Source organism: Martes martes, assembly GCF_963455335.1.
Source record: "Martes martes genome assembly, chromosome: 2".
Taxonomy (NCBI): Eukaryota; Metazoa; Chordata; class Mammalia; order Carnivora; family Mustelidae; genus Martes; species Martes martes.
In genome coordinates, this window is record NC_137889.1 from 22,743,636 (window position 1) to 22,757,442 (window position 13,807).

A 13,807-nucleotide genomic window follows, 5' to 3' on the forward strand; every position below is an offset into this window, starting at 1 on the left:
TTTTGCAGATTGAGAACATATCATTTTAAATTTTTGTATGTAACCAAAAAAGACCCCGGATATCCAAAACCAAATTGAGAAAGAAGAACACAGCTGGAGATATCACAATTCCAGATTTCAAACTATACTATAAAGCTATAGTAATCAAAACATTTGGTACTGGCACAAAAACAGACACATAGAACAATGGAACAGAAGAGATAACACAGAAATAAACCCATACAAATATGATCAATTTATTTACAACAAAAGAGAAAAGAATAATCAATGGGAGAAGGACAGTCTCTTCAATAAATGGTCCTGAGAAAATTGGACAGCTACATGCAAAAGAATGAAATTTACTTCATATACAAAAACTAACTCAAAATAGATTAAGACGTAAATGTAAGACCTGAAACAATAAAACTCCCAGAAGAAAACATAAATAGTAACTCCTTGACATCAGTCTTAATAATGTTTCCTTGATGGGGCACCTGGGTGGCTCAGTGGGTTAAAGCCTCTGCCTTTGGCTCAGGTCAAGATCCCAGGGTCCTGGGATCGAGCCCTGCACCGGGCTCTCTGCTCAGCAGGGAGCCTGCTTCCTCCTCTCTCTCTCTGCCTGCCTCTCTGCCTACTTGTGATCTCTGTCAAATAAATAAATAAAATCTTAAAAAAATAAAAAAATAAAAAAATAATGTTTCCTTGGATCTGACTCCAAAGGCAAGAGAAACAAAAGGGAAAATAATGAGTTGGGATACATCAAGCTAAGAAACTTCTGCACAGCAAAGAAGCCACCAAAAAATGGCATCCTACTGAATGGGAAAAGATATGTAAAAATCATATATCTGATAAGGAGTTAATATCCAAAATATATAAAGAATCATACAACTCCATATAAAAAGAACAAAAACAGTGTTTAAAAAATGGGCAGAGAATCTAAAGACACATTTTTTCCAAAGAAAACACACAGATGGCCAATAGGTACATGAAAATGTGCTTAACATGACTAGTCATCACAGAAATGCAAATCAAAACCACAGTGAATTATCACCTTACACCTGTCAGAATAACTAAAATCAAAAAAACAAGAAACAACAAGTGCTGGTGATGATGTGGATAAAGGAAAACCCTTGTATACTGTTGGTAGTAATGTAAATTGATGTAGTCACTATGGAAAACATTATGGTGGTTCCTCAAAAAATTAAAAATAGAGCTCTCATATGATCTAGTAATTCTACTTCTGTGTATCTATTCAAAGAAAACTAAACACCAATTCAAAAAGATATATGTGCTCATATGTTTATTGCAACATTATTTATAATAGCTTAGATATGAAAACAATTAGGTGTCCATCAATGGATAAAGGTACAATAGAATACTACTCAACCATGAAAAAGAATGAGATCTTGCCATTTGTGACAATATGGATGGACCTTGAGAGTATAATGCTAACTGAAATAAGTCAGACAGAGAAAAACAAATATCACATTATTTCACCTACATGTAGAACTAAAAGACAAGCAAACAAAACAAAACAAAACCTAGACTAAAATATATAGAGAACATATAACTGCCAGAGGGGAGAGGGTCTGGATAAGGCAGTGAAAAATGGGTAAAGGGTATTAAGGAGTAGAAATTTATAATCAACGGGAATGTAATGTACAATGAGGAATATGGTCAACAATATTTTATTACATTTATAGGGTAACAGATGCTAATAAGACTTAATTGTGGTGACCATTTGCAATGTACACAAATATTTAATATTAACCTAAAACTAAATATTATGTCAACTATACATCAATTTTTTAAAAAGCACTAAAATACTTAAGATTTGTGATGTTTTATATCCCAAGTAAGAAATTATTAGAATTATGTTTACTCCAAATATTGGCAATATTTGGCATTATCAATTTTTTTAATTAAGGTATTCTAGACAGTTTGAAGCAGTATCTCATTGCCTCAATTTAACTTAAGAACATAAGAAATACACATAACAATTATTTCTCTGCTAATTCCAGCAACTCTAGTAGTTATGACTTAATTGATTTATCACCTAGTATGGGTCTTGTTTTTCTGTTTGTTATTTTTTTTATGACTGCTAATATTTGAATGGATACCAGATATTTTGAATTATATCTTGTCAGTTACTGGATTATTTAAATTCTTATACAAGTTCTTGAGCCATTTTTGAAATGTGTTTTAAGTTATGTAGAAATCATTTGATCTCTTTAGGCATTTTTTATATTTCTCAGTGGGCCTGGACCTGTGCTCAGTTGAGTGTTAATTATTCCTCACTTATTGAGAAAAGAACCTCCTGAGTACTCCACCCCACGACCTATGAGATATGAACTTCCAAGCTAACTCATAAAAATAGGTACTGTTCTGGCTCAGTGAGAGTGCCAAGCATGGATCCTTCTAATTATTTTACATAGTCCTTTGCCTAGGCTTTGGGTCTTTTCTGTCATGCATGCACAGATAATATTCAGGTAAGTGACCACTTGAATTAGATCAGAGATCTTCTCTCCAAGCAGCTTCCTCTTTAGTTAGTATGTGGAACTTGGGTTTGTTTTCTCCTACCGCATAGTGACCATGGAGAATCACTGAACCATTCATTTTGTGTAATTTTTTTAAAGATTTTATTTATTTGAGAGAGAGACAGAGAGAGTGAGAGAGCGAGAACACAAGTGGGGTTAGGGGCAGGTGGAGAAGCAGACTCATTACTGAGCAGGGAACCTGATGCAAGACTTGATCCCGGGACTCCAGGATCATGACCAGAGCCGAAAGCAGGTGCTCAACAACTGAGCCACCCAGGCACCCCCATTTTATGTAACTTTTAAAAAAATTCTCCCTACTCAACCTACATGTTCCTCATCACACTTTCTGTCTGGACTGCTATTTCTTTTTTTTTTTTTAATATTTTATTTATTTATTTCACAGACAGAGATCACAAGTAGGCAGAGAGGCAGGCAGAGAGAGAGAGGAGGAAGCAGGCTCCCCGCCGAGCAGAGAGCCCGATGTGGGGCTCGATCCCAAGACCCTGGCACCATGACCTGAGCTGAAGGCAGAGGCTTTAACCCACTGAGCCACCCAGGCACCCCTGGACTGCTATTTCTTCCCCAAAACAATGACTCCTACACTTTTTGTACATTTAGGCTCATGTGCTTATATGTGTGTGTGTTGTGTTGTTCTGTGCTGGGTTATTTTAATGTTATTTTAAGACAGCCAGCCACTTCTCCTCTCTCATTTGGGACACATACAAGGTTGGCTTCAGGTTCAGGGAAAAAAAATATCAGCACATATTAATTCATCATCATGTCATAAATCAAAATCTGACAAATTGATTTTAATGAAAAAATATGTTTACTCCTGGGATGCCTGAGTGGCTCAGTCAGTTAAGTATCTGTCTTCGGCTTGGGTCATAATCCCAGGGTCCTGGGATTGAGTCCCACCTCGGGCTCCTTGCTCAGTGGGGACTCTGCCTCTCCCTCTGCCTGCTGTTCCCTCCCCTTGTGCATGCATGCTCTCTCTCTCTTTTTCTCTCTCTGACAAATAAATAAATAAAATCTTAAAATAAATAAATAAATATATATATATATATATATATATATATATTTATTTATTTATTTACTACTACTACTCAAAGATTATCATTGTAGGGATGCCTGGGTGGCTCAATTGGTTAAGCGGCTGCCTTTGGCTCAGGTCATGAACTCAGCATCCTGGGATCGAGTCCCACATCGGGCTCCTTGCTCAGCAGGGAGCCTGCTTCTCCCTCTGCCTCTGCCTGCCACTCTGTCTGCCTGTGCTCACTCGCTCTCTCTCCCTCTCTCTCTCTCTCTGACAAATAAATAAATAAAATATTTAAAAAAAAAGATTATCATTGTATAAAATTCTTATTGCCCATGAGGTCCCTGTGCAGCTCAGTCAGTTAAGCAACCCACTCTTGATTTCAGCTCAGGTCATAATCTCAGGGTTGTGGGATCAAGCCCCACATCAGATTTCGCACTCAGCATGGAGTCTGCTTGAGATTCTCTCTCTCCCTCTCCCTCTGCTCCTCCCCCTGCTCTTGTTCTCTCTAAATAAACAAATACATACATACATAAAATCTTTTTTTAAAAAAAGACTTATTGCTACCATATTAAAAGGAAATGTCCTTCAAATGTTCTAGTAGAAAAGTTAATTTTCTGTAATGTAGGCTAAAGAAGACTACAGGGAACTCATCTTCCATAGATATAAGATTATAAAGTTTCTTTCATATCCATAGGAAGCTTAAATATTATTTTATTTCAGATTATCCCTTAATTATAGGATTATTTCCAATTTGAATATAAATTTAATGAAGAAAACACTCTTAAAATAAGAAAACTTAAAAATATTTCTCCAGGTTCTATTTCAGATTCCTGTGAAATGTTATTTTTTATGTATCTAAGTAAGTACATTTGTTCCATTTTTTTTTCTGCGAAATATATTGTATCTTTCAAAGTTTTCACAACCGCTTCCATTTATTTAGTGCTTTTTCTCTAAAGAATTCAAGTATCCTTACTTTTGCAAATTTAATTTTTTTAAAAAGTTGCATTAATTATTGGTTGCAATGAGATATATTCTCTTTTATTTTTCTTTTTATATACTATGTAGAGTTTTAAATTTTTCACCCAGCAAAATTTTGCCTGGCTGCCTTTTTGGTTGTAAATCAGATCCCTTCAGATAAGCATTACTCTGATGAGGCCTTGAGAGTACTCATAGTTATATTACTCACCAAATTGCACTCCAGTGTCCTGACAGAACAAAACATTGGAAGTGCACCATAATTTACCATAAAGAAATAACTTCAGCAATAAACCCTATTTAGTGGTAGGAAAGAAGAGAATAACAGGGCAAACTAAATAAATACCATCACAACACAGCACATTAGATGACATTTTTACAACAATGTATAAAAATGACTATGTAGAATCCTGAAAGGCACTTAAAGCCCAAGTTTCTTCCATGAGCATAAAACCATCATGCTGTCAGGAAAATCTGTTGCAGTTCTCAGAAAAGTTGCTTTTTGAGAAACAATACAATTCTGTTCTAACATGGATGTAAATATTTTTAATTGAAACACATTTACAGAATAAACATCTCATAAATAATGTAATGAAATTGATTAACAGGTGATGAATTAAATCATTAATTAAAGTTACTTGCGGAACAATTTTATTAAAGTTCTATAACATTCTGATTTACATGATTGAATGCATGGATTTAACAAAATGAAATTCAAATGTAATTTAATCACCTGTAAATAAAGATAAGTAGGAAAAATAAATAACCAACTCAAATTTTGTCAGTGGAAACAAATGACAAAATAACTCTTTTATAGAATAACCCTCCTGATGAGAAATATATATATATTTCCAACATACATATACTAGAAAAATTTGAATATATTTAAATGTATTACCAAGCTAGAGAGAGAGTGAAGAAACAGCAAAGGACTAAAATTAAATGAAAACAGGAACTAGGAAGCAAAGTGAGTGTGTCAAATCCAGCTTTTATTCTCAAAGACTTCTGTCAAATTTTGAGAGACTTTGAAGTTTCCTCTTCCCTGTAGTCTGAGTTAGAAAAATCAAAAGATCCTAATGTGATTTGATGACACATATGACATGCCTGATGAACCTAGCACCCCTAAAGTCTATACTTTTAGAGAAAGAATGAATTAAAGATAAACCCATTATACAGAAGGGATAGTAAAAATACTTTCCCATGTTAAACTTGGAACTGAATAGAAAGAAAAATTCTTCCATGAGAATTTTTAATTGTAAATGATATTGCACAGACTTTTGCTTGAATTTATGCTAGTCATGTGTTCAGAAGTAAAACTTCAAGTAGAAAATTTCACTTAAGTTATGCTTAGGTTTGTAGTGCTTCCTGGTGAATGTCAGAAGAAAATGGTACCACCTCCAGAGAAGTGTGACATCAGGCCAGGAATCAAAAACTTCCTACATATAAGCTTAGGGAAATGAGGTGTTTATAGTTAAAAATCATAAAAGCATAAAAGAAACAAAGCATCACAAGTGAGAACCAAGAAAATAAATGACAAAATTTGCACAAAGAATGAAAATATCAGAATTATCAGACTATTTTTGCATGACAAAAAAAAAGAAAACAAATTGGGAACAGGAAATTATGGAAAACAACTAAATAGATCTGGGAAAGAATAACAACTTCTATAAACAAAGAAGATTTAAAATTTAATACTTAAAATATGTATTAAATAAAAATCACATATAGCTTAACTAATGAACTAGAGGACAGATTTTAAAAGTGATTTATAGTAGGGGCGTCTGGGTGGCTCAGTGGGTTAAAGCCTCTGCCTTCAGCTCAGGTCATGATCTCAGGGTCCTGGGATCGAGCCCCGCATCGCATCGGGCTCTCTGCTCAGCAGGGAGCCTGCTTCCCCCACCGTCTCTCTGCCTGCCTCTCTGCCTACTTGTGATCTCTGTCTGTCAAATAAATACATAAAATCTTTTTTAAAAAAAGTGATTTATAGTAGCAATAGTTTTAAAAAATTTCAGGTGTCCATTCTGGCATGTAAAGTGATTGGAAATCATCACTGCAACCGAACAGCAAGTAAAAAGTTGTTAATTCTTTTTAGATCAGTCAGAGAAATGAGGTCACTGGGCAAACCAATGCTCACAAAGTTGGAGACACCAATTGGTAAATACATAGAATCACAACTTACTACAAGAGAAATCCAACAGTAGAAGCCTCCACAGGAACCAATGTCAAGGTAAGAAAACATAAAATATAATTAAAAGATTGCTGGTAGCTCAATGTGGACAAGTCTGAGAGTTAAAAATTCCAGGGGACCCAGTCGTAGGGGGCCCACATACTTTTGTATTACCTCCAGAGGCACAACTAGGTTTTCACAGTGAATACCGGAGAAAAATCCCCTCATCTTCTGGGAGGGAGAGGGGGAAAGTAAACATTTTGACATATGTCAGCACATTCTATTCTTAACATGGTCTGCCCTCAGAAGAAACTAATTTAACAGAGCATAAACTACAATAGTTCTACCAGAGCTTAACTGACCTGAAGGAAGAGAAATAGCCAATTCTAACCAGCTTTAGCCTTCCATGTGGAAGAAGAGAAACACCCAACTCTGGGTTCTCTAGCCTTTCATGGACAGAAAGAAAATACCCAACTCCAGCTTACTTCATTCATTCTGTCTCACCTTGGCAAGGAGAACTGAAAAGCATGTGTGAAATTCACTAGCAAAAGACATAGGCTCATTAAAAAATTGAGATCTAATCATTGGACTATACAATACTTTTTTTCCTCCAACAAATTACCACCGCATTGCTAAAGACCTCTTTACTGAAGTACTTTTTCCCAGTACACAATGTTTGCTACCAAGAATAAATTAAAAGGCACACTAAAAGCAAAAAAAAAAAAAAAAAAAAAAAAAGTTTGATGAGATAGATCAAACATAAGAACTAGACCCAGGTATGGCAGGGATGTTGAAAATATCAGACTGGGTATTTAAAATGTGATTAATACTAAAAGTTATAATGGATAAGGTAGAGAGCACAGAAGTAGAAGAGCAGTGTGATCAGAGAGATGGGAATTCTAAGAATCAAAAACTAGCACAAGAGATTGAAAACATTGTAACAGAAATAAGGAATGCTATGCCTATGAAGGGCTCATTAGTGGACTGAATTTGTCAGAGGAACAAGTATCTAAGTTTGAAGATATCTCAATAGAAACTTCTAAAACTGAAAAATAAAGAAAAATAATTGAAAGAAACAGAATGGGGTATCCAAGGATTTTTGAACAACTACAAAAGGTGTAACATATGTGTAATGGGAATAGCAAAAGAAAAAGGAAATTACAGAACAAATATCTGAAGCAATCTGACTGATAATTTCCCCCAAATTAATGTCAGACACCAAATTGCAGACCAAGGAAGCCCATAGAACATGAAGTGGGATAAATGACAGAAACAAACAACAAAATTAAACATAAGCATATCATACTCAAAATGCAGAAAATCAAAGATCAATAAAAATCTTGAAAGAAGCCAGAGGTCAGGGAAAGAAACAACTTCATCTATAGAGGAACAAAGATAAGAATAACATCCAACTTCTTCTCAGAAACCATATAAACAAAAGAGCCGAGTGAAATATTTAAAGCAGTAAGAGGAAAAAAACCCATCCACCTAGAATTCCGTATCCTGTGAAATCATGCTTAAAGAGCGAAGCAGAAATAAAGACTTCCTCAGACCCAAAGAAACAAAAAACAAAAAGAAAAGAGAAAAGAAAAAAGAAAAGAAAAGAAAAGAAAAGGAAAGGAAAGGAAAGGAAAGGAAAGGAAAGAAAAGAGATATTTTTGAGGGAATTTTTTGCCAATAGACATGCCTTGCAAGAAACGATTTTAAAAACTCTTTGGAGAGAAGGAAAATGATATAGGTCAAAATTCTATCTGCAGATACAAAATACACATACAAAATTCAGATCTACAGAAAGAAAGGAAGAACACTGGAGAAGGAATAAATTAAGATAAAATGAAAACTTGCATTTTTAAATTTTTAATTATTTTATTTATTTGACAGTCAGAAATCACAAGTAGGCAGAGAAGCAGGCAGAGAGAGAGAGAGGAGGAAGCAGGCTCCCTGCTGAGCAGGGAGCCCAACATGGGGCTCGATCCCAAGACCCTGGGATCATGACCTGAGCCGAAGGCAGAGGCTTTAACCTGCTGAGCCACCCAGGCGCCCCTTAAATTTTTAATTAATCTAATAGATAACAATTTGTTCAAAATATAGCAACAATATATTCAATCATGTATACTTATGTATATATAAGTATATATATAAGATTATGTGTGCTTGTATATAAGTGAAATAAATAACAGCAATGATACAAGGGATGGGAGAGAGAAATTAAGATTATTTTGTTAGTATAAAGTACTTGTACTAGTGAAATGGAGAAGTGTTATTTGAAAGGGGACTCAGATTAATTGTAAATGCATACTGCAAACTCTAGGGAACCATTATAAAAGTAACAAAAGTAGTATGACTGATGTTTTAAGAAAGGAGTGAAAATAGAATTATATAAAAACCACAAAAGGCAGAAAAAGAGTAGAAGACAAGAACAGGAACAAAGAAAAAGGACAACACATAGAAAATGATAACAAATATGATAGATATTAATCCAAATATATCAATAATGTATTTGAACATTAGGTTTTATATATGGCAATAGGAAGAGATTGCCAGAGTGAATCAAGAGAACAAGACCCAACTATATGCCATCTACAAGAAACCTACTTTAAATATAAAGACAAATAGATTAAAAGTAAATAGATGGAGAAAGATATTACATGCTAATGCTGATTGAAAGTAATCATAGCTATATTAATTTTAGACACAGCAGATTTCAAAGCAAGAAACATGATCAGGGATAATGAGAGTCAGTAACAAAGGGTAAAGGGGTTAATTCTCCAAGAAGACTTAATAATCCTGAATGTATATGCATCTAACAACAGAGACTCCAATACCCATTTGTCAGAAATAGCAAGATTCAGCAGGCAGAAAGTCAGTAATGATATAGTTGAACTCAACAGTGCCACCAACCAACTGGATATAATTAACATGTATCTACTATTTCATTCAACAACCATAGAATACACATTCTTCTCAAGCTCACATGGAACATTTACCAAGATAGACCATATTCTAGACCACAAAACATAGCTTAACAAATTTTTGAAAATAGAAATCATACAATGACTACTTTCAGACCACAGTGGAATTAAACTAGAAATCAGTAAAAGAAAGCTGGAAAATCCCTTCATACCTGCAGTTTAAACAACACATTTCTAAATAATAATTAGCCAAAGAAGAAATCTCAAGAAAGATTTAAAAATATTTAGAATTAAATAATAATGAAAAAGCAACTTATCAGAAGAGGTGGGATGCAGCCAAAGCAGTGTTTTAATGGATATGTATAGCTTTTGGTGCATATGTGAGAAAAGAAGAAAGATGAAGGGCACCTGAGCAGCTCAGTCAGTGGAACGTCCAACTCTTGATTTTGGGTTGGGTCATGATCTTGGGATCCTTGGATTGAGCCCTGTGTCCAGTTCCATGCTCAACAGGGAGTCTGCTTGATGAATTTCTCTCTTCCTCACCTTTGTCCCTTCCTTGTTTGCTCTTTCTCTCTCTCTCTCTCTCTCTCTCTCTCTCTGTGTTTGTGTGTGTGTGTGTGTGTGTGTGTGTGTGTAAAATAAATAAATAAATCTTAAAAAAAAAAAAAGATGTAGAATCAATACTCTCAGCTTCTACCATAGTAAACTAGAAAAAGAGGAACAAATTCCAAAGTAAGCAGATGAAAGAAATTACACAAATTAGTGCAGAAATCAATAAATTGAAAACAGGAAATCAGTAGAGAAAATTGAAAAAAAAAATCAAAAGCTGGTTCTTTGGAAAGGTCAATATAATCATTAAGTCTCTAACCAGGCTAATGAAGAATGAAAGAAGACACAAATTACCAATATCAGTAATGAAAGAGATGTTACCATTACAGATCCTATGGACACCACACCAATAATAAAGAAATAATCTGAGTAACTTTGTTATGAACTGAATGTTTGTATTGCCCTAAAATTCATAAGTTGAAACCCTACTGCTCAGGATGATGGTATTAGAAGGTAGGTCTTTGGGAAAAAGTTAGGAATCAATAAAATAACAAGGGAAAATTCTTCATGATTGGAATTAACGTCCTTATAAGGGTCAAGGAAGAGCTTGCACTGTTCTGTTCTGATTTCTCTCATGTGAGGACATGTCAAGAAGGCAGCAGTCAACAACCCAGAAGAGGGCTTTCGATAGAACCCAACCATGCTGCCACCCTGATCCTGGACCTCCAGCCTCCAGAACTGTGAAAAATAAATTTCTCTTTTTTATAAGCCACCCTTTTTATGGTATTTTTATTATAGCAGCCTAACCTGACTAAAATAGAAATTAGTACCAAGAATTGGGGTTGCTGCTATAACAAATACCTAAATATGTGGAAGCAGCTTTGGAACTGGGTAATAGGTAGGAGCTAGAAGAGTTTTGAGGTACATGCTAGAAAAAAAAAAAAAAAAACCTACATTGCTTAAACAAATCTTTAATGACAATTCTGGTGAGGGTTCAGAAAGAAAAGAGGAGAGCTACAGAAAGCCTCAGTCTTCTTAGAGAATATCTAAGTAATCCTGAAGAGAATTTGGTAGAAAAACACACGGTAAATGACTTTTTGAGGTTTCAGGCAAAAATGAGGAACAGATTAGAAACTGGAGGGAAGGTGATTTTTGTTATAAAGTGGTAAAGAGCTTGGCTGAACTGTATGGCTTAGTGTTTTGTGGAACATAGAGCTTGCAAGCAATGAAACTGAATAAACTGAATATGTAGCTGAAGCTATTTCCAAGCAACTGTTGAAGGTGTGGCTTGGCTTGTGACTGCTCATAGTAAAATGCAACAGGAAGACAAAAATGACATAAAAACAGAATCATCAACCAAAAAGAATAGGGATTTAGAAAAATCTCAGCCTATGCATGTTGCAGGGAATGAGAACATTAAAAATACAGCCAAGCAGCCAGTTCCATAAGGAGAGTGGAACAGATGTAAACCACGGATTTAATCAGGCACACCTACAGGAAAAATGCCAGTTTAAACTGAAGAGAAAGGAGACAGGAAGGTATGAAGTAAGGCTGTTAGACTTCTTGGATTTTACATAACATAACCAGAGAGCTATTCAGCCACATTTGTGTGCTATTCTTCAAGACCAGGGAAGAAGAACAACAGGGTTCTTTGGAGATCATCAAGGCTTCTTCCTCAATTTCAGAAGGCAAGATCACTCTCTTGCATTCAATACACTAGACATCTCCACCCAGAGTCATAGGGATGGACTTCTGCCCCAGTGGGTGCCAGTAGGTGCAGAAGGCCAAGGAGAAATATTTTTAAATCTTAAGAGTCTAATGTGGTTTTCCCTACTCAATTAGGACATGCTTGGGATCCATCATCCCTCCTTTTTTTCTTATTTCTCCCTTTTGAAATGGACATGTCCACTCTATACCTGTTCTAACATTGTATTTTGGAATCACATAACTTGTTTGATTTCACAGATTTACAGAGAGTAAAGAATTCTGCCTCAGGATAAATCTTATCTTGAGTCTCACCCATACCCAATTTATGTAGTATTTAGATGAGACTTTGGACTTTAGACTTTAAAGAGATTATTGGAACAAGTTAAGACCTTTGTGGCTGTTGTGATATAATGAATGAATTCTGCATGTGAGAAGGATATGAATTTTGTGGGGACAGGGTGAACTATTATGGACTGAATGTTTGTGTCCCTCTCTAAATTTATTTGTTGAAACCCTACTTCTTAAGGTGATGATATCTGTTGTTTGTAAGCTGCCCAGTTTATGGTATCTGTTATGGCAGTCCAAACTGACTAAGACAAACAATACGCCTGTAAATCTGATAACCTAAACCAAATGGTCAATCTCTTGAAAAACAGTTTGCCAAAATTCATTGAAGAAGAAATAAATAATCTGTGTAAACCTATGTTTATTAAAGAAATTGAATCAATAATTAATAACCTTCCAAAAGGAAAGCACTAGGCCCAGACAGGTTCACTGGTGAATTCTACCAAACATTTAAGGAAGAAATTATACCAATTTTCTATAATCCCTTTCAAAAGATAGATGCAGAAAGAATAATTTCTAACTTACTCTATGAAGCCAACATTACCCTAATACCAAAAGCAAAGACTTTTCAAGAAAACTACAAATATCTCTCACCAACATAGATGTAAAGCCCTCAACAAAATATTAGCAATCAAATCCAACAATATCTAAAAAAAATTACACACCATAACTAAGTGGGATTTATCCCAGATATACAATGCTGATAAGACATTTGAAAATCAGTTAAAGCCATCAATTACATCCAACAGGCTGAAGAAGATAAACCACATGATCAATTAACAGATGTAGAAAAGCATTTTTAAAAATTGACCCATTTATGATAAAAACTCTTAATAAACTAGGAATAGAGAGGAACTACCTCATATTGATTAAAAAAAATCTAAGTATAACCTACAGATAAAATCAGATTTAAATGGTGAGAAAGTTGAAGTTTTTTTCACTAAGCTCAAGAACAAGGCAATAATGTCCCTTCTAACCACTGCTTTTTAATATTTTACTGGTGGTCCTAGTTAATGCAATAAGAAAAGAAATAAAATGTATACAAATTGGGAAGGAAGAAATAAAACTGTTTCTGTCCACAGATGTCATGATCATCTACATAGAAAAGCCAAAAGCATCACAAAAATATTACTAGAACTAACAAGCAACTATAGCAAGGTTTCAGGATACAAGGTTAACACACAAAAAACAATTGCTTTCCTATATATACCTGCAATGAACAAGTGGAACTTGAAATTAAAAACATAATGCCACTTACATTAGCACCTCCAAAAAAATTAATACTTCGGTATAATCTTTAAAAATATGTACAAGGCCTATATGAGAAAAACTATAATCTTTAAAAATATGTAGAAGGTCTATATGAGAAAAACTACAATACTCTAACAAATGAAATCAAAGAATTCTAAATAAATGGAGAGATATTCCATGGTCATTGATAGGAAGACACATGTTAGTACTTTTCAACTTGAGTAATAGATTCAATGTAATCCCAATGTCCCAGCAAGTATTTTGTGGATATAGAGAGGCTAATTCTTTTTATTTTTTTTTAAGATTTTGTTTATTTATGTGACAGAGAGAGACACCATGAGAGAGGAAA